The 27,862-nt window shown below is 41.3% G+C and overlaps 2 protein-coding genes across 4 annotated transcripts in view; one reads left to right on the top strand and one right to left on the bottom strand.

Moving 5' to 3' along the window:
• Positions 1-10,572, bottom strand: part of RABGAP1 (RAB GTPase activating protein 1) — a 173,971-nt gene extending 163,399 nt beyond the window's left edge. Inside the window, exon 1 of the mRNA XM_011931468.1 lies at positions 10,488-10,572. The gene's annotated coding sequence lies outside the window, so the exon portion shown is untranslated. The remainder of the gene's footprint in view (positions 1-10,487) is intronic.
• Positions 10,573-19,995: 9,423 nt separating this feature from the next.
• Positions 19,996-27,862, top strand: part of ZBTB26 (zinc finger and BTB domain containing 26) — a 21,722-nt gene continuing 13,855 nt past the window's right edge. The window contains exon 1 of one of the 3 annotated variants that reach the window (XM_011931413.1): positions 19,996-20,147. The gene's annotated coding sequence lies outside the window, so the exon portion shown is untranslated. The remainder of the gene's footprint in view (positions 20,148-27,862) is intronic. The other 2 variants (XM_011931415.1, XM_011931416.1) reach the window with 2 other exon arrangements.

Here is a 27,862-nt window from a genome sequence, read left to right on the forward strand (position 1 = left end):
TGTGGTGGTGTGTGCCTGTAGTGCCAGCTACTTGGGAGGCTGAGCCAGAGGACTGCTTGAGTCCAGAGGTTCTAGGCTGCAGTGAACTATGATGGAGCCACTGCATTCCAGCCTAAGTGACTGAGTGAGACCCCGTCTCAAAAAAAAAAAAAAAAAATTCACATCCATTCTCAATCTCCTCTTAAGCACTGTGGTTAATGGAGTGAAATGGAAAGAACTGGCCATGATAAAACCTCTTTTAAGAGTCCTTCAAAGGCAGTCAGTTCTTCAATAATCAGTGTTTACTTTTTTAAAAACTTGAACTTTTTCTTTTGAGACAGAGTACTATCAGATATTTATATTGTGTCTAGCTAACTAACATCTGAGAAGTAACAAACAGTGACATGCAGTGGCATGGATTTGCTAATGTGCAATTAGCAGAGGCAAAACCACCTCCCAGTAAGTGACCTACCTAGCTTAATAAGAGGTATGGGTGGTACTAATAATTGAAGCTGACACACTTGAGACAAAATGTGCTAGTGCCTCGTCCAAAGCTTGGTTAACTTTTATTTCTTTGGTTTTCTTGAGATTTTCTTCTTGAAATAGTAGTATTAATGCCTCCACTTCTACCACTTCAATGGAACTCCCCACTGTTCTATTGAGCCCCTCTCAAAAATACTACCCCTTTACTTCTCACTTTCACTGAACCTCTTAAAAACCATCAACACTACAAAATTTCACAACCCAAATAACTATTTCAGTTCTTATCTTACTTCCACCTGCTGAAGTAAATGAAAATGCTGGCCATTTTCTTATTCTGAAACTCTTATCCTTTTGCATCCATTTCCTACCTCTATCTTTTCTTAGTTCTCATTTAGGTTCCTTTTCTTCTGTTTTTAAAATTACATCATCATCCCTCTTTTCCCTGGCTATCTCATTAGCTAACATGGGTACAGCTTTCTATTGTATGCTGATAATACTCTAGCACTATTTTTTCTCTTGAATTTCACATGGGTATTTGTGTTATATTTTCTTTTTCTTCTATTCAGTATCAAAGAATCTGATATGTGCCAGACACCAGGTATAGTGTTACGGTGAGGAATAAAAGATACTCCTTACCTTTGACAGGCCTACGGTGCTAGAGAAAACAGACTAGTAAACAGATAAGTATAGCGCTTGTTATAACAGAGGTGTGTAAAGGGTGTTATAAGAATACCCAGCAGGGCTCTACTATATGTGTCCTATGGTCATCTCAAAACCAATTCCTTGCATCCAAAACTAAACCATTTAACCCCCAGGTGTCAGCAGATTCTTCTTCCTAGATTCTCTATCCTGGTTAACAGCCACAGATTGAAAATAATATCAAAGAAAGAAAAAAGAAAGGAAAAAAAGGCACGAGAAACCAAACCAAAACAAATCTTGAGTCCTCCTTTTCTTACCCTCCCTTGGAATAATGGATTTCAGTTCTAAAACATATCCCAAATCTATTCCTTCTTCACCATCCCTCATGTCATTGACTTGTATTTTATTCTCTTTCAACCTCACTACAACAAACATCTTTCATTCTAGACTCTCTCTAGTCATTGATTATTTAGCCCCCAAAGTTAATTTCTAAAACTTAGATCTGATCATATATCCCATCCCTCCCCCTTCCTCAAAACTATTCATTGCTTCTGACTAAAAATACAATAAAATCCTAAATCCTTATATTATGTAGTTCTTCAAAATCTGGAGCCAATTTCCATTCTAGTCTTATCTTCTTCTGTCACACCATACTATATACACAAATATGTCATGCATTTTAATGCTCTCAAGCCTTTTCCTATGCTGCTTGCTCAGCTGGGAATGTGTTTTTGTTTCCCCAATTAGCCGTTCTCCACCAACAGCAACCTAATAATACAATCAAGTATTCAACCTCCCCCTTTCCCTTCTGCAATGCTCATTATTTTCTTCTAGGGCTCCTCAGGCTTTTTGTTTTTTAGTTCTATCCCAGAATTACAGCATTTACCACACAGTAAAGTAACATCAACACTTTTTTTCTTTCTTTTTTTTGAGACAGAGTCTTGCCTTGTCACCCAGGCTGGATGCAGTGGTATGATCTTGGCTCACCGTAACCTCTGCCTCCAGGGTTCAAGCGATTCTCCTGCCTCAGCGTCCTGAATAGCTGGGATTACAGGCACACACCACCACGCCCAGCTAATTTTTGCTTTTGTTTTGTTGTTGTTTTTGAGATGGAGTTTTGCTCTTGTTGCCCAGGCTGGAGTGCAATGGTGTGATCTCAGCTTGCTGTAACCTCCACCTCCCGGGTTCAAGCGATTCTCCTGCCTAGGATCCCAAGTAGCTGGGACTACAGGCGCCCATCACCACGCCTGGCTAATTTTTATATTTTTCGCACAGTGGGGTTTCACCATGTCGGGCCAGGCTGGTCTCGAACTCCTAACTTCAGGGGATCCACCCGCCTTGGTCTCCCAAAGTGCTGGGATTACAGGCATGAGCCACCGCAGCTAGCTGTAATTTTCGTATTTTTAGTAGACGAGGTTTCACCATGTTGACCAAGCTGGTCTCGAACTCCTGATCTCAAATGATCCACCTGCCTCGTCCTCCCAAAGTGCTGGATTACAGGCATGAGCCACTGCACCTGGCCCAACGCTTGCTTTCCACTCCACGATATTGATCAATCCATTCATTCCAGAAGCAATTACTGAGTATAAACCACCATGTCAAATGCTGGGAGTATCATGGGCACAAATAGTCCCCCTGAACTACTTGTGGACGGGGGTCTTATGTTTTACTCATATTAATTTCATATCCTTACTTACGGGTAGTGTTCAATAAATTTGGTTGAATATACTTCATCGCTGTTTAACTAGTAGGGTCTCAGTAATATGAGGAAAAGAAACTAATATGCTACTCTACATGCATGTATTAGGGATGTGGACATGAAGACTAAAATGAACAGGCTTAAAAAAAAAGCTACCCTTGAGTGTACCTGACTGACTCTTCATCAAATCCCCAACTGTCATGAGCAAAAAACAATTAACAACCCAGTCACAAAAAATATACCTTGGGTTCCCTTTGGACCAAACACTAACCACTTCCCTCCCAATCCCCATCATTTTTTTTTGCTCAACCAATGAAGAAATGGGTACAGCTATAGGGAATCTTAAGCAAGATGACTAAATCATCTTGCTAAATCTAAAGACAAAACAATACTTATTACTTCTTGAGTGTCAATTATATGCCCAACATGGTACAAACAAGTTTTACATGCATTATTACTAATCTTCACACTAACCTTGCCAGATGGGTATTAACTTCATATGACAGACAAACTGAGGTTCGGGCAGGCTGAGTAACTCACTTAAGTCCACAGAGAAAATTGTGGAACTTGATCCAAACCCAGGTATCTAGGTGTCTCTATCCTTTTCTGGATTGCATCTCTCTCCTTCCTGATGTCACTATCTCCATCCTCTCCCCATTCCAATCCATCCTCTATGCTGTTCCCAGTTGTACCCTTCTAAAACACAAATCTGATAAGTTTACTCTCTGTTTAGAAAAAGACAGGATGTAGCAAAAGAATCAAGTCTGAAAGATGCTGTAGCAGGACAATTCCTGTGGGTTTGTAGCTCTTTAAAATTAAACAAGCAGGATACAAAGAAGCTATAAAAATCACATTGCATTAGTCTCAACTTTTTTTTGTGTGTGTGTGTGTGTGTGTGTGTGTGTGTGTTTTCCTGGCTCTGAACTTTGTTTCGCTGCGCTGGTTTTCACATGAATTTCGCACAGCCTATCTCTGGAAAGGGTGGAACAAATCTAACAAAACTCAATGGAACACCATCCCTTCTTTATAAAAATAAATTCCTTTCCACCACTACTAACTGCCAGACAATAGATGTCTTTGTTTTCATTCTGACTCTGAATTTTAGGGTTATTTCTTTGAATTATTTTAGTGAGCTAAGACAATCGTAATAATTTAAGCTTTCTGATTAATTTCAGGTTAGATTAAAAAACCAAAACCAAAACCAAAAGAATCAAAACAATCATTTTGGGCCCCTATTTGCACTTAAAGGCAAGAAAAACTAGCTTACCTAAAACTCACTTTTTGGCAAATATGAGCCTACCATAACTGTGACAACTTACTTCTTTAAACTATTAAATCACTTTTAGTTCTAGATTAACTAAAAAAGATATATGAATTAAACAAATACAGGAAATTATAAAACAAGACTTTAAAAACACTTTTTATAAGTTGTAATCTTTTTGCATTGTGTTTAAGTAATAACACAAACATTACCATCTTAGCTACGGAAGTGTACAATTCTGTGTCAATAAATACATTTACATTGTCATGCAACCATCACCATCATCTATCCTTAGAACATTTCCTTTCCTCCCCAACTGAAACTCTGTGCCCATTAACACTAACTCCCTATTCTCCTCCTCCTCCAAAAACCACTATTCTACTTTCTGTCTCTAAGAAATTGACTGCCCTAGGTGCATCATATAAACAGTGGAATTACATAATATTTATCATTTTGCAACGGTTTATTTCATTTAGTACAATGTCTTCAAGGTTTACTAATACTGTAGCATGTGTCAGAATTTCCCTCAAGGCTGAATATTTCATTGTATGTATACCACATTTACCCTTCAATAAAAGCAAAAGTTTCAAAATAATTATAACTTTATAGGATCGTTAAAGGGGTGAGTATCAGGTGTTTTCCATTACAGTTCCATGAGGTAGACATAAGTAGCTCCATATTTAAAAATGGAGTTTCTGAGGGTAAGCTACGTAATCTCTCTTTCTCAGAGACTTGGGACATCCATGACTTTCTCACCCCAAAATTCATACTCTCCCCACTTTATCTTGATACTTCATACTTCTAATGAAAGGTACAAGAGGTAAGAAGTGGGGATGAAATGTGCGTAAAACAATTCATTTAACTCTGTTAATTATGAGTGCGATAATGCTGACACTTGAAAAAATAAAATCTTGCCAATGGTTTTCTCATGTTCCTGTGGATGTATCAGTTTAATTTTTTCCAGAACTCTACATATGCTGGCTTAACACCATTTCAACACAATATCTGTGAAACTAAATATTTAAATTGTTATTTGGATTCCCTGGGAACACAGGGAAAGTTAGCTTAATGTTAATGTACGACTCCTTCACAAGGTCAGATTATATTCCCGACCTTGCTAGTATGGATTTTAAAAATCATTCTTTACTTTTTCTGAACAGATTTCAAAGTATAATTTACATTAATATTTAATAAATATAAAAATATGAGTATTTTTAAGCAATGCAGGGTTAGCCAAAGACTTTTCCTCTTTTTAGGAAATTAGTCAATATAGTTCTTTCTCATCTACAATCAAGAAAATCTATTTAAGTAAGCTGCTTAAAAAAAGAAAAAGAAAAAATCTATTCCAGTTAGAATATGCATCTGTTTACATTCAGATCTAAAATGTATTATTCACTTCTCTTTAATCTACATGAATTTAACACTAAGGAAGCAAATCATTCAATGGATGATCAAAGTCTAAGATAAATGCAGTAATATAATTTGTGTTTTCTATGACCTGTTTGATTTTTAGGGGAATACATGTAGGCAACCATAAATGTTTGGCAGAAGACACACGTTTTCTGTGCCTTCCAGTATGCTCTTATTATCCTTGATGATAGTTAAAATATATTCCCAAAGCTGGTCCAAAGGTAGTGAATTATCTCGATTGTTCAGTCAGTTACAGAACAAACTCCCTGTTCTACTCTTTTCTCCCTTCTCACTACTAGTCTTAAAAAATAAAATATATTCCCAAAGAAGGATTCTGCATATCATTTCCTTAACTGATACAAGATCATCCTCAGAAAATGGAAAACAAAATTATAAACCATAGGTTGTTGGTTACAGTTACCAAAATGTATAAATAAGGGAAAACGGAAGAAAGTTTTAAAACAGTCAAATTGTTGTTAAGGTTTGACTTAGTAACATTATGTTAAAGTTACCACAGAAACTCATTTGTTAATGTACCTTCAGAAATGCCAGATTTAGGTACAGAGAAAAATTTATTTCCACAAAGACTTACAGAACCCAAGGAGTAGTAGTTTATAACACAAATGCTCATACAACCTTAACAGGAAATACATAACAACTATGCATTAATTCTTGGAGAGGTATACAATTAAGAAGATATATTTCTCATACTTTACAGACAAATACATACTATTTAATGTCGGACAGGAGCTTAAAAGTAGGATTAGGGCTTTATTTTACTGTATAGTGATCAGAAAAAGGGATTTAGGTGGAAAAGTCTGATGCAAAACAATCTTCAAAAAATTCTCACTGAGTACCTGAGAACATTATGGTTGATTTGGAAAGAGGAGGGAAACTTCCAGGCCAAATGCTATAAACTAATGTGTTCAACACTTGCACGCTTCCATATTTGGTCTTGGCACATGAAGAGAAACAAGGCTATTAGGGTCAACGTGAATGGTTACAATGTAAGCTTAAATGTCTATCCAATATTGTTCTGATTTACAAGGTTTCTAAACAATAATGATCTCAGGATCAACACAAAACTGAGAGGGGTTAGGGTGGTAGGGATGACTAGATAACCGGTTTATGCTTAAAAAAAAAAAAAAAAGCAACAGCTGTGATGTTTATATGGTGTTTTCTCAGGTATACCCAGGGGCATCAAGTCCTGAGCCTTGATTTTTTTTGCTGGGATCTAACTATGGAAACTCAGTAAAACAAGGCAACTACATACAAAGCACCAAAATGTCATGCTAAACTCTGCTTTATGTACATTAAATTCACTTCTTAAACATTTGAGTTCTATCTCCAAGAAACATTATTTAACAAACTATAGGAACGATCCCTGAAGTACAGTCTCGCTAAGAAAGATTACTTAGGCCAGGCGTGGTGGCTCACTCCTGTAATCCCAGCACTTTGGGAGGCCGAGGCAGGTGGATTACCTGAGGTCAGGAGTTCACGACCAGCCTGGCTAACATAGTGAAAACTCATCTCTACTAAAAATAAAAACAAAATTATCTGGGTGTGGTGGCGCGCACCTATAGTCCCAGCTACTTGGGAAGCTGAGGCACGAGAATCTCTTGAACCTGGGAGGCGGAGGTTGCAGTGAGCTGAGATCGCGCCACTGCACTCTAGCCTGGGAGATTGCAGTGAGCTGAGATCGCACCACCGCACTCCAGCCTGGGCGACAGAGTGAGACTCCATTTAAAAAGAAAAGAAAAGAAAAGATTACTTAAGAGTGTTGTCACGCTGTCACTTTGGGAGGCTAGGGTGGGAGGACTGCTTGAGGCCAGGTGTTTGGTAACAGCCTGGGCCACATAGTAAAACCCAGTCTCTACAAACAATAGCAAAATTAACTGTGTATGGTGGCAGGTGCCTGCAGTCCTAGCTATTTGGGAGGCTGAAGCAGGAGGATCACTGGTGCCCAGAAGTTCAAGGTTGAGGTGAGCTATGACAGCATTACTGCACTCCAGTCTGGGAAAGAGAACAAGGCCCTATCTCTTAAAAAAAAAAAAAAGTGTGTTGTATTCATTTATTCCACATGCTTAAGAAGTCTAATGATATCTGATTATATTGAAATTACAAAGATAACATTATGGGCAGCCTATGTCAGAACCTTAGCAAACCAGTGTTTTCACAAAGATATTCAACTGTAGCACCAATTTAAACTATTTTCTGAAACCTGTATTCAAAGGCTCCTTGTTAAAACTAGTCGGAAACAGTGAGACCTCCAAAGGAGGCTTTCCTTTAGCTGGAAATATACTGAATAAAAAACAGACTTATTTAAAAGAAGCTGGGCTACAAAGTTCAGTTAATATATTGTGTGGAAAACCATGTCCCCTCATGCAGACAAAGTGCATAACACAATTCTCTCAATATGCAGCAGAAAAGGTAGGAAACAGGTGTCTCTGTTCCCACTACATTACTACAACACTTGTAAACTGCAAACAAAATACTATGCCAAAAATACCAAAATGCACACAGCTGACAAGTTAACTTTCCAAACAAATATATACCTATTAATGTCAATGTGTTAACTGTAAACTGAATTATAACACTGAAACAATTAAAAGAAAGAGTGGCCGGGTGCGGTGGCTCACGCCTGTAATCCGAAGTCTGAGGCAGGTGAATCACCTGAGGTCAGGAGTTCAAGACCAGTCTGGCCAACATGATGAATCCCCATCTCTACTAAAAATACAAAAAATTAGCTGGGCGTGGTGGCGGGAGCCTGTAATCCCAGGCTGAGTCAGGAGCGTTGCTTGAACCCAGGAGGCGGAGGTTGCAATGAGCCAAGATTGCTCCAGCGTGGGCAACAAGAGCAAAACTCTGTCTCAAAAAAAGGAAAGAAAGGAAAGAAAGCGGCCGGGCGCAGTGGCTCACGCCTGTAATCCCAGCTCTCAGGGAGGCAGAGGCAGGAGGATAGCTTGAGCCCAGGAGTTCGAGACCTGCCTGGGTAATACAGCGACCCTGTTCTCCACAAAAAGGAAAAAAAAAAAAAAAAAGACAAAAAAGAAAGAAAGAAAGAAAGAAAGAAAGAAAGAAAGAAAGAAAGTGCACCACAACATGACTATAACTCAGTTTTTTGTGTTTTTTTTAATGGGAACTGGCTGTGTCACCCAGGTGACACCCATCATAGCTTACTGCAGTCTGGAACTTCTCAAGTGTTCCCCCCACCTCAGACTCCCAAAGTGTTGGGATTACAAGCATGAATCACTGTATGCCACTAATATTTCAACTTTATGAATCCGAGTTATTATCTTTAATTCAAGTTACATGTGAATTTTAAATGTTACCAATATATACAAATCAATCATGGATTGAAATTTTATTAATACAAAGTGAAGTCTACAAAGGAAGATTTAAAAAGACTTCTCTTCCCTATTTTGGTTTTTTGTTTTTGTTTTGTTTTTTTTGAGACGAGTCTCACTCTGTTGCCCAGGCTGGAGTGCAGTGGCCAATCTCGGCCCACTGCAACCTCTGCCTCCTGGGTTCAAGCGATTCTCCTGCCTCAGCTTTCCGATTAGCTGGGACTACAGGCGCCTGTCACCACGCCCGTCTAATTTTTGTATTTTTAGTAGAGATGGGGTTTCACTATATTGGACAGGTTGGTCTCGAATTCTTGACCTGGTGATCCGCCCGCCTCAGCCTCCCGAAATGCTGGATTACAGGCGTGAGCCACCGCACCCGGCCCCTATTTTCAGTTTTTATAAGTAAGCTCTAGTTAAGTCTTCAACACATATTAAATAGCACCTTATACAAACCTGAACTAAGGCAACAGGTCCTTCGTTTAAAAAAAAAGTTGGATGAGCCATCCTTGGTACCTAAGCTTTTTTTCCCAACTACTTTTCAAACATCAGTTTAATGTTACAAACACAATTCCATTCACCTTCCATTGTTTTTTTTTTTTTCTTCCGAAACAAAAACAGCTGGAAACTCACTCACTGTGTACTTACTACTCCAGGCACGTGTTTGTAAATACATGTGAACAGAAATATAAAAGGAATTGTGAAACCCTGTCCCTAACAGGTTTTTTTCCCCTGATAAAAAGCCAACGAAAGTCAAAAGCCCTCAAATTCAAGTTGCAACATGATTTAAAACTAACGGAGCACCAGTACCGGGAACACTAGTAGTATGATCACTCAACACGATCTCCTAGGACATTTGTTTCCAAAAAAGAATTCTCGAGTAACCAAAGATATGCAGATGCGTGAAACGCAGGAGCAGATGATAAACAGTCTGGATGTAGAAGAGTAGAGACCAAAGTACTACCAGGCAACGGACAGCGAACTCCTGAAGTCTTGAGGTTATTCTTTGGTTCAACACGTAAAACCGTTAAGGGTGTGGATAATCAAAGGACACAGCGATGAGGTACTGGGGCAGCTGCTTCAAGATGAGAAGACTGGGATGCCAAGGACACTTTAATTGCAGACGGGGAAATGAGACAGAAAGACCAACCTGAGATGGCAAAGTAACAGTGAAAACTAGCAAATCTTTGAAATTTAGGCGCAGCCCAGGACAGCCTGAGGCCCAAGGTAGCTTAAGACACAGATACGGGCCTAGTGGGCAATGGGGAGAAACTGAGGCGGGGGGGAGCGGCTGGATTCCCAAATAGGACCAAGCCTAAAACATTAAAGTCAAGACACAAACCAGCTTTGCAGAGGGACCAGAGGGAGGGCCAAATACGCAAGACTCAGAAGACGGGCACCCACCCAGACAGGGGGAACCGGTTTGGGCAGGGGCTCCCAAGAGCGGCCCAGCCTGCGCATGCGCCCTGTCCCCTCCGTCGCAGCTCCCCCTCCCCCCAATCACGGCTCCCCTCAGAACTCGGCCCGTCGAGGGAGCTGAGCGGAGCTCTACTGGCCCGACCCCGCGGGATGAGAAGACGGTTTGGTTCTCCGCAGGGGCCGTCGGAAAATACCCCTGGGGTTGGTAGGTAGGAGAGTGGGAGGAGGAGGAGGAGGGGAAACGCGGCCCTACCCGACCCGCCGTCTCCGCCTCCGCCGCCCGCCGCTCGCCGTCCCGGAGACTCCACCGCCTGGGCCTCCCAAGCCGCCCTTTCCCCGCCCCCCCAGCCCCTTACTCACGTGAGCGCGACTTCTTCCGCCCTCCGCCCCGCCCCCTGCCCGTCTCATAGGTCCGCGACCACGACGAGCGACCCTATTGGCCCAATACCGGGAAGCGAGGCGGAGCTTCCTCTTTCCGAGCCCCACTTGGGTTTTCAGCGCGCCTCAGGACTGTGCGCCTGCGCGAAGTGCACCGGCTGTGAGCTGGACCTTGGCTGCGCTCTGTATCTGGAGTTGGACAGGCGGCCGGGACTGGGGACTGTGGAAGCGGACTGGGTAGTACCTGTTGAGCCTAACAAAGGGTACAACCCCAGAGTACTGGTGCTTGAGCAAGGAATCTCCCTGCTTATCTTTCATGTGCAAGTCCTGTTTGAAAATCAGTACTTCACAGCGTAATAAAATTCACTTGGCATTTATTGAGGACGCACGGTGTGTCAGGGATTGTGATGGGTCTTTATGTGGCTGTCTCATTTCAGCTTTACCACAAACCTGTGAGAATGGTACGATTTTTTCTCATTTTATAAAGTAATTTAGCTTTATGAGTCTAGACCAGAATTCTAGACCAGAATCCATTCTAGAAGTCAAAACTTTCGACTGCCAAGTGCTAAAACCACTGGTACAACATAGCTGCCTAAAGGCATTTAAGGCACACAAGAGGACAGAAATGCACAAGGTTATATCTGATTGTGACTCACAGATGAGATTTTTATTTTAACATCATTCAAAGGTGAAACACAGCAACAGCAATATAATGAAGTTTAAAGTCCCTGTCCTCAATGAATGTACAATGTAGTGGGGAACAAAAACAATGATTATTAAAGTGCTAGTTAAGTCTTATTTTTAAAGAGACCCTATCTTGTCCAGGCTGCAGTGCAGTGGCTATTCACAGACGATCGTATCCTGGGCCTCGAACTTCTGGGCGCAAGCTCTCCTACCACCTCAGCTTCCTGAGTAGCTGGGACTGTATGTAGCCATGCACCACCGCACCTGGCTCTTAAGACGTGATAATTTATAAAATAATTCTACAGCCTCTTCCTTTCTCTTCCCCTTTCTTTATTCCAACTGGCATATGCTCTTTTCCTGGTGAATGAGTCATCTACAGTGTTTTCTGGTGGATAATGCATCCCGATCAACCAGAGAAAAAACAGTAAGAAAAAGCTGTGTTCTGTTGCAATCCCTCTGTGATTTGTCTAATACAACAGAAGTGGCTGTACCCCTGCAGAAAAAGAGTTTCGCTTCCTTTCTCCTTATACAGTTACAAAATATCCATTTCAAGATATTCAAAGAATAAAGTATTAGGGAGAAAGTAAAATCCCCTGAACTCCCAACAAAACCACTTTTAACGTTTTGGTGCCCTTTCATGTATTTCTTGATTCATGTACACCCCAAATATTTTTGTAAATCTTAACATACATTTTTAAATAAAATTGTACTACACAATCAGTACAACATGCCTTGGAGAATACAGACAAGCTAAAATAAAATTTTTTAAAAAAGCATTGCATTAAAAAAAACTTTTTTTAAATAAAAAAGGCCAGGTGTGGTGGCTCATGCCTGTAATTTTAACACTTTCGGAGGCCGAGGTGGGAGGATGGCTTGTGCCTAGGAGTTCGAGATCAGCCTGGGCAACATAGTGAGACCCTGTCTCTATGTTTTAATGAAAAACAAAAAACATGGCATTCTCAGCACCAATGTTAATACTTTACAGTATATCCTTCTGTGTGTGTGTATTTTTTTTTTTCAAAAAAGGAGATCACTTTAGTCATCTCCTTTTTCAATTAAAAATATCTACCTTATTTCAGTACATTTTCTTCTCACCTAATTCCTAGATCACATTCACATTTTCTGTCAACCTAAAGTTATTTTTACAGTTGGCTTTCTTAAATGAGTAATATTACAGGAAAATTTCCTCTCATATACCTAACTACAATCAAATATTCTGTTGACCAAATTATATTTTTCTACAACCAGTATTCCCAAATCAGTATCAATTCAGGACCATAAATTCCATCTGGTTACATTCCTTGATTTTTTAATTATGGCACTTAAAAAAAAAATTAAAATATTCTTGTTCACTGTAGAAATCAGGCCACTTGAAGTGCAAAATGTCTTTATCTGAGTGGCTGCTTCCTCATGAAGTCATTGAGCTTGTTCCTACAAGCCTTGTATTTCTTGAACAAGAAAGTTATATTTGAAGACTCAGTGGATTCAAGTCAAACATATCAGACTAGTACACCTCACAAGTGACAGGTTATACTTTATGTTTCATTATATTACATACAATGTTACGAATCTAACCTATTAGATGTTATGTTAGATACATAACATTGTATCTACAATAGATGCAACATTTACGGTATCTTACAGAATTATGCTAATATTGACCACTGGATTAGTGATGATATACATGTTGTTTTTATCATCTAATTCATTTTAAAAATATACTATAGTCTGTTTCAATGCCTACCAATGCTATATGTTGATATCCCATTCACAGAAAATGAATTTTGGTTTCCAAATATGCTCAACTTTTTTTCAGTAAGTGACTTTGTACCCAAGAAAATGTGGTTACAGTATATGAATGGAATGTGGGGCTGGTGTGAAATAAAGCAATGTAGTAGGCTGGAGCCAAAATAGGAAGGTCCTTGAATGCTAAAATAAGGAAACTGAAGTTCACTCTGTAGACACACGGGTGCCCTTGGATATTTTAAAGGACAGTGACAATATTAGATTTGGGTTTTTTTTAAAGATCACTCTAGTAAAACTAGAGCAGGGAAAAGAGGAGGTTGATAGAATAGTTTGGAAGCTGCCTAAGATGAAGAAGGCATGAGCTAAGGAAGCAGGGGGAAAGAAGAAGGAACAGGGTTCCATGGGTATTTTACAAAAAAATATATTCAAATTTGCTGGTTCCTTCTTTGGTTCATTCAAATCTGTTTTTGAACCCTTCTATGTAAATTTTTCATTTTAGTTACTGTATCTTTCAGGTCCAGAATTTCATTTCAGCTTTTTTTTTTTTTTGATAGAGTCTCACTCTGTCACCTAGGCTGGAGTGCAGTGGCGCAATCTCGACAAACTGCAACCTCCAACTCCCGGGTTCAAGTGATTCTCCTGCCTCAGCCTCCCCAGTAGCTGGGATCACAGGCACGCCACCATGCCCGGCTAATTCTTGTATTTTTAGTAGAGATGGGGTTTCACCATGGAGGCCAGGCTGGTCTCGAACTCCTGACCTCATGATCCGCCTGCCTTTGCCTCCCAAAGTGCTGGGATTACAGGCATGAGCCATCGCGCCTGACCTCAGCTCCCTTTTCTCTTTAATGATAGTCTAATTTTATTCATACATTGTTCTTCTGACTTCATTCAGGTCTTCCTTTAGTCCTTTTCGTTTGTTTGTTTGTTTTTTTGGAGACAGAGTCTCTTGTCACCTAGGCTGGAGTGCAGTGGCAGGAACTTGGCTCACTGCAACTTCTGCCTCCCAGGTTCAAGCGATTCTCCTGTCTCAGCCTCCCGAGAAGCTGAGATTACAGGGGTACGCCACCAAGCCTGGCTAATTTTTGTATTTTAGTAGAGACAGGGTTTCACCATGTTGGCCAGGCTGGTCTCAAACTCCTGACCTCAGGTGATCCGCCCGCCTTGGCCTCCCAAAGTGTTGGGATTAAAGGCGTGAGCCACCGTGCCCAGCCCTGTTAGTTCTTTGAACTACTTCAAAATAGTTTTAAAGCCTTTGTCTATTAAGTCAGATATCTATCTTGGCTTCTGTGGAAATAGTTGGAGTTGATTTATTTTGTTCTTCTGAATAGACCATACTTTCCTGTTTCTTTCTATGTCCTGTGATTTTTTTTCTATTTTTGAGATAGAGTCTTGCTCTGTCACCCAGGCTGGAGTGCAGTGGTGCGATCTTGGCTCACTACAAGCTCCGCCTCCTGGGTTCACGCCATTCTCCTGCCTCAACCTCCCAAGTAGCTGGGACTACAGGCACCCACCACCACGCCCGGCTAATTTTTTGTAATTTTTAGTAGAGACGGGGTTTCACCGTGTTAGCCAGGATGGTCTCGATCTCCTGACCTCGTGATCCACCCGCCTCAGCCTCCTAAAGTGCTGGGATTCCAGGTGTGAGCCACCGCATCTGGCTGTGATTTTTTTTTTTTAATTTTATTTTTCAACTGGAGATGGGGTCTATATTGCCCAGTAACAACCAATTAAGTGAGACTACAACCACATGCCTTTAAATTTTTCTACAACCAGTATTCCCAAATCAGTATCCAATTCAAAACCATAAATTCCATCTGGTTACATTCCTTGACTTTTTAATTATGGCACTTAAAAAAATTAAATTTTAAATCCTTATCGTTGTTGTTGTTGAAAACTGAACATTTGAATCTTATAATGTGGTGAATCTGAAAATAAGATTCTCCTTCTGCCCCCATGTTTGCTGGGCTTCTGTAATTGTCTCTGTGCTGGGGATCAGGATCAGCCTCAGGTGAAAGCTTAAGGTTTTCTTAGGTCTTTTCTTAGCTGTGTCTTTCCCTGGTTATATGCAGTAGCTTTCTACTTTCCCCTGCCTAAGTGATTGCTTCTGAATATCCTAATCCTTTAATATCTGACTCATAAATGGGGTAAAAGGGAAAGCAAACAAACAACACAGGTGCTATTCCTTTAAAACCCTTGGAAAGAGGTTCAGCTGGTGAGGGGTCAAAACAGTGGCAACTTGCCTCTGCACCTGCAGCTCAGTCATCAGCAACCAGAGTATCGACAGCCAGTATTTGGAGGACAAAGTTCTTACTGCCCACCCAGCCTCCAGCAAGCCGCACCAGGAATGTGGATACATTGCTGCGTGCTACAGTTTTAAGTAACACTGAATGAGTAGCTGCTATCACATTAAAAGCTGACATAGACTGAAATTAACCTCTATTTACCAGCCTAGCTCTCCCTTGGAAGGTGTAACAGCATTCGAATAGACTCCAGAGTTCCAACATAGTTACTTCAGAGAGTTGCTGCTGGTACAACTGTTGTCTAGGTGGAGAGGTGGATTCCTTGTGACTCCTACTCCATCTGAAAAATAGAAAAAAGAATGAAGAAAAGTGAACAGTAAATAAAACCTAAGGGACCCTGTGAGATACCATCAGGAGGACAAACATAATGAATTGTGAGAGTTTCAAAGGAGAAGAAAGGGCAGAATATATTGCAAGAAATCATGGTCAAAACTCTCCAAACTTTACGAACAACAATGGTGTACAAATCCAAGAAGTTTATCAGATTCCTGATAGGAAATACTAAGAAACCACCAAATATATTATAATTAAGCTGTCAAAAACCAAAAACAAAAAAAAAAGAATCCTGAAAGCAGCCAGAGATGAGCAACTTGTCCCATACAAAGGATTGCAGTAAGATTATCAGCCAATAAAGAATCCTCAGAGGCTCGAAAGAAAAAAAAAACTGTCATGGAAAAATCTGTATCTGGCGAAATTGTTCTTCAAAAATGAGGGTGAAGTTAAGACATTTCCTGACAAAGACAAGCCAAGGGAGTTTGTTATCACCAGCATTCCTGCCCCTCAAGAAATGCTAAAGAGAAACCGACAGGTTGAAATGCAAGTACACTCAATAGTAACTCAAAGCCATACAGAGAAACAGAGATTCCTAGTAAGTTAAATACACTGGCAACTATAAAAGCAAGTATTGTAATTATGATTTGTAACTCCACTTTTTATTTTCTCTGATTTAAAAGTCAAATGCATAAAACATATTTATGTGGGCTCGGCGCAGTGGCTCATGTCTGTAATCCCAGCACTTTGGGAGGCCAAGGTGGGTGGATCACCCGAGGTCAGGAGTTCGAGACCAGCCTGACCAATATTGGTGAAACCCCATCTCTACTAAGAATACAAAAAAATTAGCTGGACGTGGTGGTGGGTGCCTGTAATCCCAGCTACTCGGGAGGCTGAGGCAGGAGAATCACTTGAACCCGGGAGGCGGAGGTTGCAGTGAGCTGAGACTGTGCCATTGCACTCCAGCCTGGGTGACAGAGCGAGACTCTGTCTCAAAAAAAAAGAAAAAAAAATTATGTTATTGGATATACAACGTATAAAATGTTATCTGTGACATCAGTAACAGAAAGGAAAGGGCAGAGCTTTACATGAGCAGAGTTTTTGTATGCTATTGAAGTTACTTGGTATCAATTCAAATTACATTGTTATAACTTTTGGATGTTGAGTGTAATACCTATGGTAACCACTAATAAAATATCTATAGAATATACACACAAAAGGAAATGAGAGGGGAATCAAAAGTTTCATGATAAAAAAAAATCAATGAAACACTAACAGAAAAAAGCAGTAATGGAGGAAATGAGAATTTAAAAAAGCATATAAAACCCAAATAGAGAAGTGACAGATATAAATCCCACCTTATCAATAATTACTTTAAATCTAAATGGTTTAAACTCTCCAATCTAAAGACAGTAGGAGTCAAGGCTGGGCACAGTGGCTCATGCCTATAATCCCAGCACTGTGGGAGGCCAGCACAGGCGGATCGCTTGATGGGACCGCATGCCTGTGGTCCCATCATGCCAAGGTCCCATCAGCCAAGACTGTGCCACTGCACTCCAGCCTGGGCAACAGAGTGAGACTCTGTCAGGGGAGGGCAGGGCAGGGCAGGGGAGGGGAGGGGAGGGTCAAGTGTGGTGTTGCACACCTGTAGTCCCAGCTACTTTGGGAGGCTGAGGTGAGAGGACCACTTGAGCTCAGGAGTTCAAGGCTTCAGTGAGCTATGATTGTGCCACTACAATCCAGCCTGGGCGACAGAGTGAGACCCTGTCTCTAAAATTATATTTATTTTTTAAAAAGAAAGGGCAAATTAATTTTAAAAATACACACAGAGTCCACATGATCCAACTAAATACTATCTACAAGAGAATCACTTGACATCCAAAGACACAAATAGCTTGAAAATAAAAGGTTAGAAAAAGAGCCAGGTACAGTGGCTCACACCTGCAGTCCCAGTACTTAGGGAGAACAAAGGTAACTTGAGGCCAGGAGTTCAAGACCAGCCTAAGGAACATAGCAAGGCCTGGTGTCTACAAAAAAATTTTTTTTCAATAATTTAAGGAAAAAGGGCTGGACGCAGTGGCTCACGCCTGTAATCCCAGCACTTTGGGAGGCCGAGGTGGGCAGATCACGAGGTCCGGAGTTTGAGACCAGCCTGGCTAATATGGTGAAACCCCATCTCTACTAAAACCACAAAAATTAACTGGGCATGGTGGCGTGCACCTGTAATCCCAGCTACTCGGGAGGCTGAGGCAGGAGAATCGCTTGAACCCAGGAGGTAGAGGTTGCAGTGAGCCGAGACTGCACCACTGCACTTCAGCCTGGGCGACAGAGGAAGACTCTGTCTCAGAAAATAATAATAATTTACAAAAAGTAGCCGGGCATGGTGGCAGGCGCCTGTAATCCCAGCTACTCCGGAGCTGAGGCAGGAGAATCACTTGAACCCGGGAGGCGAAGGTGGCAGTGAGCTGAAATGGCACCACTGCACTCCAGCCTGGGTGACACAGTGAGACTCCCTCTCAAATAATAATAATAATAATAATTTAATGAAAAAAGATATAACATGCAAATAGTTACTGAAAAAGAACTGATGTAGTTATACTACGATTAGACAAAATAGATTTTAAAATTTAAAAAGGTATGAGAGATAAAGACATCATATATTAATAAAAGGCTCATTACAACAAGATTATATAAAAATTGTAGGCATTTACCTAGCTAGGAACAGACTCTCAAAATACATGAAGCAAAAATGGACAGAATTAAAAGAATAAACAGTTCTACAATAATAGTGGGAGACTACAATACCCCATTTTCAATAATGGGGAGAAGAATCAGATAGAAGATAAGTGAGGAAATAGAGAACTAAATATCATAATAAACCAGCTATACTTAGAAGACATATACAGAACAATCCACCCAGCAAGAGCAGAATATACATTCTTCTCTAAAGTACATGAGGAATTCACCAGACTGTATGCCACAATTCAAGTTTCATAATATTTTATAAGATAGCTATCATACAAAGTATCTTCTCGGACCACACAGATGAAGTTTTAATAACAGAAGGATAACTGGAAAAGTCACAAATATCTGAAAGTTAAACAACACTCTTAACCACTGGGTCAAAGAAGAAATCAAGGTCGGGCACGGTGGCTCACACCTGTAATACCAGCACTTTGGGAAGCCAAAGCGTGTGGATCACCTGAGGTCGGGAGTTGGAGACCAGCCTGAACAACAAGGAGAAACCCCGTCTCCATGTCTTTAAATATAAAATTAGCCCGGCGTGGTGGCGCATGCCTGTAATCCCAGCTACTTGGGAGGCGAAAGCAGGAGAATCGCTTGAACCCAGGAGGCGGAGGTTGCGGTGAGCCGAGATCACACCATTGCATTCCAGCCTGGGAAACAAGAACAAAACTCCATCTCAAAAAAAAAAAAAAACCAAAAACAAAAGAAATCAAAAGGGACATTAGAAAATACATAGAAATGAATGAAAATAACACAACATACAAAACTTATGAGCTGTAGTGAAAGCAGTGATCAAAGGCAAATTTATAGTTGTAAATAACTGCATTAAAAAGAGGGAAAGGCTGGGAGCAGTGGCTCACACATGTAATCTCAGCACTTTGGGAAGCTAAGGAGGGCGGATCACTTGAACTCCAGAGTTCAAGACCATCGAGCTTTATACACTTTATAAATGATTGAAGTAATAAACATTACGCATCTTTTACCACAATAAAAAGCCTCTCACCACCACCAAAAACGAAAAGAATGGGCAGAAACCAGTAAACTGGACTGGCAAGGAAAAGAACTCTAGAAAGATCCTCAAGTTTTCCGGTCTGGATAGGAGATGAGATGAAATGGAGATAATTAAAAGGTACATTCACATCAGAACAATCAATTGGAGATCTCGTCCATGTAGTTGGCTGGGTTGTGAATGGTCAGCATGAAGTAGGTAACGGAAGCATGGGAATGCAAGAGATTGCCCTAGGAAGAACTCCAAGGCAAGATCCCTGAAAAACATCCAAAAGTGAGGGGCGAGCGTTCTGCTCCTCGGGCTCCCGAGCGACGAGTCTACACCCCTAGGCGAGGACTTACCAAAGTTTAAGTGCAGAGGAGCCCCTCAGGCCCAAGGAGGCAGCGAAGCGTCTAAGGCCCAGCTGCAGAAGAGCCGCTGAGACGGGGGTCCCGGGCAACAGGTCCCTGCGAGGAGCACAGGGCCTGAGCCGCAGACGCTAACTAGCTATGGCACCTCGGGTAGTAAGCAGTGAAGCTAGCGCCGACAGTACGGCGCCCTCCCTCTGCGCCCCGCCCACAACGCAGAAATTCCCTCTCGGGGCCCCGTTGTCCTCCGAGCCTTCCGATTGGCGGAGAGGACCCTGGGACCTGGAAGTTGTCTTTGTCCGGCCAGGGCTGCCCTTCCGGTTCCGTTGGGTCCCCCTTTGGCTCGGGTTCCCTGCCCCTCCCCCTTCCCGGAGCCCCGAGGGGCCGGAGCTCCTGGCGGTGCCGGATCCTGACGGCGGCCTTCCCCCGGGTCTGTAAGTGCGGAGACGGCCGGAGCGCCGGGCTGGGGTGCGGGGTCTCTCAAAATGGAACCCCCCTGGGGCCCTGGATCAACCGGGACCTGCACTGGGATGGGAGCCGAGAGGCTGGCCTAGGCCCCTGGGGACTTGAGAAGCCCTTGGCCCGGCCCACGCTGCGCCCCGCCCCTTTCCTTTTCCTGTGACTGGAGTGGGGAGGCTGAGGATGCCCCTGGGACCGCCTCCTAGGACCCCAGCTGAGGGCCCAGCAGTTGGCTTGGGGGCCTGACTCTGGCATGTTATGAGAAGTACCAGAGGTGTGAGGCCCTAATAAAATGAGCCTCGGGAGCCAGCTCAAGCCTAGGCATTCAGTGCCAGTACTTGAGAATCACTATGAGTGCTAGGTTACCCTTTTGCTGGGGTTTTCCCCTATTTGGCCACTGGCCGCAGCACCTTTTATATTACTGGCGCTATGCCAGACACTGGAGATTGGCAAGATATTGTTCCAGTTTTCAGGATTAAGTTTGGGAGCCAGATCTGAATAAATAAGTACTCCTATGTGTGTGTGTGTGTGTGTGTGTGTGTGTATATATATATATATATATGTATGTATGTATCAGTCACATATGTGTTAATTGCTCAAGGGACAGTTGCTGAGAAGGCTTTAGAAAGAAAGTGATGTCTGAATTGTACTTGGAGAGAGTAAAGTGCTGAAGAGTTTTTCAGGGAAAACAACTGCAATACTGTGGAGAAATGAACATAACTTGTGTGGGAAGAGGAGGAAATGGGGGGATTCCTATGCACAGAATGGATATGAGACTGGGAAAGTCGACTGAGGTCCAGATGGTGAATGGTGTAATCCTAAAGGAGATGGGTAGTTTTTTGAAGAGTTCTGAACAGAAGATTGATATGGTCAGATTTGCACTGCAGGAAATCATTTTGTTCTGTAGAAAGCCCATATGAGAAGGGACTTTCTATTAACTGCATTTAGGCTCTTTAGCTAAAACCTAGGAACTCTTATCGGAGATTCTTTTGAAGGGGTAATGGGATCAGCCTAGTGAGAGGCAAAGAATTCCTGAAATACAGTTAAAATGGTGTCATTGGTAAGAAGACAAGTATACTGGAGATGATTATGTCAAGACTTCGTAATTAACTGAATGCTGAAGAAGCGAGAGGGACCAAATCTAATTCTTAGGTTTTAGACCTCTGAGCTGAAGGATGGTGATGCCATTATCAGAAATAAAGCCATGAGCTTAGTGTAGATTATGAATTCATTTTTTGGACATGTTGAATTAAAGGTCTAATGCGATAGACACATAGAGCTGTCCAGCATAGAGTTGGAAATGCAAATCTTTAGCTCAGCCTAAACATGGCAGCTAGAGGTAAAAGTTTGAGTTAGCATAGAAGTGGAAGCCATGGGAATAGCTGGCATCAGGAAGAGAATTTTGAAAAAGAAGGAAATTTGGGGGGGTAATGCTTACATTTTTGAAGCAGAAAGAGGAATTGGAGCTAGTAGTAGTAAGCGGAGTAGCAGAAACAGAGGTAGGCAAAGTGTAGGAGTGCGGGGTTACAGCAAGCAAGAAGGCCCAGAAATCAAGAGAAGGGAATTTCAAGGAGGGACCACTGGATCAATTCCTGCAGAGCAACTGGAGACTTGGGGGAGGGAAGAGTATTTCATTTCTTTATGAAGGGGTCATTAGTGACCTTTTAAAAAGCAATTTAGTGCAGTGATGAGGTGATACTCTATGAAATATTAGGCAGCTCAGTTGGTTTGGTGTTAAATGGGAATAAACATAGGACATCTATAAAGCATTTCACAAAGAAAATTGACAGGCTTTATTTGTATATCTAACACATGCTTATAGGGTACATACCAGACACTGTTCTAAGCTCTTTAAAAATTAAATCATTTATTTTCCATAACAACCTTATGAAATAAGTTCCTGTTGATAGGTGGGAACATTGAAGCAGAGTGGTTCGAGGTTACACAGAAAGTAGTTGAGCAGGGTTTTGATCCTAGGAAATAGGGCTCCAGAGTCCATGGTTTTACCCACTGCTCTCTATGCAGTGACTGAATATAGGAGCCAAAGGAGTGGGAAAAATTTAAGCAAAGAGAGGCTCATTGATAAGAATGGAGAGGCTTGAAAGGAGACCCAGGTTGAGAAGAAGGTAAGTAAAGGATTTATGTTTGATACGTTTTTTCTTTCTTTCTTCCTAAGTCTGTTTCTACTCTCTGCCAATTTAGGTTAATTTCTTCCACTCTCATGCTTTCATTTATCACTTACCATCTGTAATCAGATCTTTTCTTCATATTCAGCCAGCTCATGGATCCTCACCTTAATGTCATGCAGGCTTCTCTGGCTCAAGACCAGACTCATGATCATGCCCTCCAATATTCCCTGCTTTACTGAATGACACTCAGTCAGAGATATCCAGTTACTCAAACCAAATATCTTGGAGTCATCTTGACCATTTCTCCACATTGGTCACCAAGCCCATCAGTTCTTTGTTTGAAAAGTCTCTCAAATCTGTTTCCCCTCTCCATCCATATTATTGTTGCCTCTCTTCAGGCCCATGTCATTCTGTCTTGATCTGTTAGAGTAATCACATACTAAAATGCTTCCTTGTCTCTATGTTTACTGTTCTTCAAGCCATTCTCCATAAAAAATTTTTTGGCTTATTGAAGTTTAGACAGTGCATGAGTGTAGGCTTCATGCATTTCAAGTGATAGGGAAGAAGCCCAGAATAGGTATTTTTCAGTACCTTGAATTGAGATTTAGTTTGGTTAAGTTTGGCCATGGGGATTGGGATTTAGGGATTGTTAACATAGAGAGGTAATAAAACATTGAGAAACAGAAGACAGGCTTTTTGAAAAAGCAGCAAAAAATTGGAGACTTAGCTTTGAAAGAGATACTTATCCTTATACAATTTAGTGAAGCCTCAAAGAACAGACCAGCAAAACAATGGTAGAAAACAGATCAATAGTTAAGTAATTTGCCCACTTCCACGTAACAGTTTTAAAAGAAGAACTAGTCCGGGTGCCATGTCTCACGCCTGTAATCCCAACACTTTGAGAGGTGGGAGGCTGAGGCATGAGAATCGCTTGAAGCTGGGAGGCCAAAGTTGCAGTGAGCCGAGATCACACCACTGCACTCCAGCTTGGGCAACAGAACGAGACTTGGTCTCAAAAAATTAAAAAAAAAAAATCAAAAGAAGAATTAAATCTGTATTCAACATAAATTGCTCTCAAAAACAATGAGTGAAAGAAGTAAGTTGCAAAACAATATGTTTAGTTTATGTATAAGAAACTTAATTATGTTATACTTTCTGTGGCTAGACATACAGAAGTATTGTTTTTAAAATGCCAGGAGGAGCCGGGCACAGTGGCTCATGCCTATAATCTCAGCACATTGGGAGGCCAAGGCGGGTGGATCACTTGAGGTCAGGAGTTCAAGACCAGGCTGGCCAACATGGGGAAACCCCGTCTCTACTAAAAATTCAAAAATTAGCCGGGCTTGGTGGTGCGTGCCTGTAATCCCAGCTACTCAGGAGGCTGAGGCAGGAGAATTGCTTGAACTCGGGAGGTGGAGGTTGCAGTGAGCCAAGATTGCACCACTGCACTCCAGGCTGGGCAACAGAGCAAGACTCCGTTTCAAAAAATAATAAATAAATATATAAATAAATAAACAAAATACAGGGAGAGAGAGGAAGGATCAAACTTAAACTGAATACTGAGTGGTAGGCAGTTGAGAAGGAATTACATCTAAAATCTTCAAACATTTTTCAAGAAGAATATATTCTGTATATATTACTTAAAAGTTGAAACAAAAGCTTGAGAACTTGGAGAGTATTGTGTCATGAAAGTTACCTAAAAGAAGAACAGGATCAAAGTTTATAGAGAGAAAGGCTGTAGTAAAATAAAGCCTCTTTAGAAAAAGAACATATGTCAATGAAGGACAAAGATTTCCAAGTAGTTGTGAGTGGTAAGTTGAAAGATAAGGGCACTTTTATGAGACAGGTGAGGAAGCAAACTGATACATAGCTTAGGAATTTATTGTACAGATAGAAAAATTTTACTTGCCGTGAAGTAAAATTTGTAAGTGAAAATACTTACACTATTTTCTCACTGCCTATAGTATAGCAATGAACATTGTCCTACCTGGAATATTCAGTAAATAGTCCTTTTTTACTATTCCCATTTGAACAAAGGGAAAATTTCAAATTAGTTATCATTGTGGAAGGATTGTATAAATATAAGTGAAGAGGAAGTGAGAATATTCCCATTACATTGATGTTTGAGAAATATCATTCAAAACTTGCTAATAGAAACTCAACAGTATTCAGATTTAATCTCAGTAACCGAGGCAATAGATAATAAAGACCTGAACTATGGCAGTGATGTAAGAATGGAGGAGTGAGGAGTTAGTGATCAGTCTGAGGAAAGAATCAACAAAATATGATGACTGTGTCTCTAATCTACCTGATCAGTTCTTTACTTTCCTTCAGTTACAAGAAGCTTGACTATAATCTAGAATTATGTGAGTGATTTTTATTACTATTTTGAGTAATTACTGCTATACTTAGATGTTACCTACAGTTGGGGATTGTGAAATCAAATATATTCATAATATTTATTTTCTGCTTTATTTGCAAATGGCATTAAGTTTCAGTCCACAAAGATAAATACACAAAAGATGGAAAATAATATAAAGTAAAATAGATGAGAAAGGTATAATAAGGATAAGGGCATAACACGCAATCAGGAATATGACTAATACATATATGCTTGCCATTTAAGTCTTCTAATTTCATGCAAATTTGGCTTGAAGTTACAACTTTTGTTTTTAAACATAAACCTTTTTTTGAAACATAACAAAAACAAAAATATACAAGTCATAAGTGTGCAGCTCAATGAATTTTCTTGGCCTGTGTTTATGATACTGAATGTAAGGAAGGAAATCTGAGAGTTACACAATTAATATTATCCTTGAGATAAAACCATACCAGCCAGGCAGGGTGGCTCATGCCTGTAATCCCAGCACTTTGGGAAGCCTAGGCAGACAGATAGACTACCTGAGGTCAGGAGTTGAAGACCAGCCTGGCCAACATGGTGAAACTCTGTCTCTACTAAAAATACAAAAATTAGGCCTGGCGCAGTGGCTCCTGCCTGTAATTCCACCACTTTAGGAAGCTGAAGCGAGCAGATTACCTGAGTCGGGAGTTCGAGACCAGCTTGACCAACATGAAGAAGCCCCATCTCTACTAAAAATACAAAATTAGCTGGGCGTGGTGGCACATGCCTGTAATCGCAGCTACTGGGGAGGCTGAGGCAGGAGAATCGCTTGAATCCGGGAGGCGGAGGTTGCAGCAAGCCCATTGCGCTTTGGCCTGGGTGACAAGAGCGAAACTGTGTCTCAAAAAATAAAATTAGCTGGGCATGGTGGCAGGCACCTGTAATCCCGGCTACTCAGGAAGCTGAGGCAGGAGAATCGCTCGAACCCCGGAGGCAGAGGTTGCAGCAAGCTGAGATCACGCCATTGCACTCCAACCTGGGCGACAAGAGCGAAACTCCATCTCAAAAAAAGAAAAAAAAAACTGTACCTAGGTTAGTAGTTTCATACCTGGATTTTGGCATCATGCAGTGTATACACAAGTACCAGATCTAACACTTAACACTTTCAACCTCTGTTAGGGTTTACAAATTATTTATGTTTTCTAAACTTAGTTTCCTCATATATAAAATCTGGGATAATGGTAATACCTACCTGTAGAAATTGTCATGATTAAATGGGTCAATTTATTTATTTATTTATTTATTGAGATAGGATCTGGCTCTGTCACCCACACTGGAGTGCAGTGGCATGATCATGGCTCACTGCAACCTCTGCCTCCTGGGCTCAAGCCATCCTCCCACTTCAGCCTCCCAAGAAGCTGGGACTACAGGCACACGCCACCACGCCCAGCTGATTTTTGTAATTTTTGTAGAGCTGGGGTTTCACCATGTTGGCCAGGCTGGTCTCGAACTCCTGAGCTCAAGCAGTATGCCCACTTCAGCCTCCTAAAGTGCTGGAATACAGGCATGAGCCACTGTGCTCAGCCTAAATGGGTCAATTTAGGTATAACATCTATACCTGAAATGTAGCAAGGAAGATTAGGTATCATTTCTCTTATTTTTATTTTTTTTATTTTTATTTTTTTATTATTTTTTTTTTTGAGACGGAGTCTCGCTCTGTCGCCTGGGCTGGAGTGCAGTGGCCGGATCTCAGCTCACTGCAAGCTCCGCCTCCCGGGTTTACGCCATTCTCCTGCCTCAGCCTCCCGAGTAGCTGGGACTACAGGCGCCTGCCACCGCGCCCGGCTAATTTTTTGTATTTTTTTTAGTAGAGACGGGGGTTTCACCGGGTTAGCCAGGATGGTCTCGATCTCCTGACCTCGTGATCCGCCCGTCTCGGCCTCCCAAAGTGCTGGGATTACAGGCTTGAGCCACCGCGCCCGGCCCCATTTCTCTTATTTTTAAATAAAATTAAGACAGTTCATAAGAAATTTTTTTTAACTATTAAAAAAAATGTTTAAGTATTTAAAACAGGCTCATACCTGTAATCCTGGCACTTTGGGAGGCCTTGTGGGAAGACTGCTTGAACCCAGGAGTTTTAGGTTACAGTGAGATTTGATTATGCCACTACACTCCAGCCTAGGCAACACAGCGAGACCCTGTCTCTACAAAAAATAAAAACATTAGCCAGGTGTGGTGGTGTGCACCTGTAGTCCTGGCTACTCAGGAGGCTGAGGCAGGACGATTGTTTGAGCCTTGGTGCCAAGACAGCAGTGAGCTATGATTACGCCACTGCACTCTAGCCTAGGTGACAGATGACAGAGTGAGACCTTGTCTCAAAAAAAAAAGATAAAATTTGGTTTTATATTGCCAAAACTATTTTGGAAACAAACCCTAGAAAGAAAGCTCTCCCTAGGCACTGAAAAGAAGATATCATGATAATGAAGAGCATCTGTATCATAGACTAGTAATAATTTCATGGGGGAACATTAAGAACTCATTATTATTCTGTTTTTTGTTAAATGAGCTGTATAAAGTATAACAAACCATTGGTCCTTACCCTCAAATAACTAACAGTCTATTGGAAAGAGAAAGTAGTGAAAGGAAACAATTAAGGGATAAGATGTGAGGCCTGGAAATAATTTATCAAAGGGAGACAATAGAGTGGGCTGACACATCCTAGGGAAAACATCCTTTAAAAAAACAATAAATTTTGCTGACATTCTTAGACTACAGCAGACAGATCAAAGTAAACACTTCCCTGAACTATCCAGTTGGCTGCTCTTGTTGATAATTTTCTTGAGAACTGATGGATAGTAAGCATAGTCATGCATCACTTAATAACTGTGATGTGTTTTGAGAAATGCGTCGTTAGGTGATTTCATCATTTTGTGAACATCACGGAGTATACTTAATGCAAACCTAGATGGTATAGCCTACTACACACCTAGGTTGTATGATACAGCCTGTTGCCCTTTGGTTATAAACCTGTACCACATGTTACTATACTGAATACTGTAGGCAACTGTAACACAATGGTAAGTGTTTGTGTATCTAAATATAGAAAAGGTACAGTAGGCCGGGCGCGGTGGCTCAAGCCTGTAATCCTAGCACTTTGGGAGGCCGAGACGGGCGGATCACAAGGTCAGGAGATCGAGACCACCCTGGCTAATACGGTGAA

The sequence above is a fragment of the Colobus angolensis genome, unplaced genomic scaffold (genome assembly GCF_000951035.1).
Source record: "Colobus angolensis palliatus isolate OR3802 unplaced genomic scaffold, Cang.pa_1.0 Scaffold9, whole genome shotgun sequence".
Lineage (NCBI taxonomy): Eukaryota > Metazoa > Chordata > Mammalia > Primates > Cercopithecidae > Colobus > Colobus angolensis.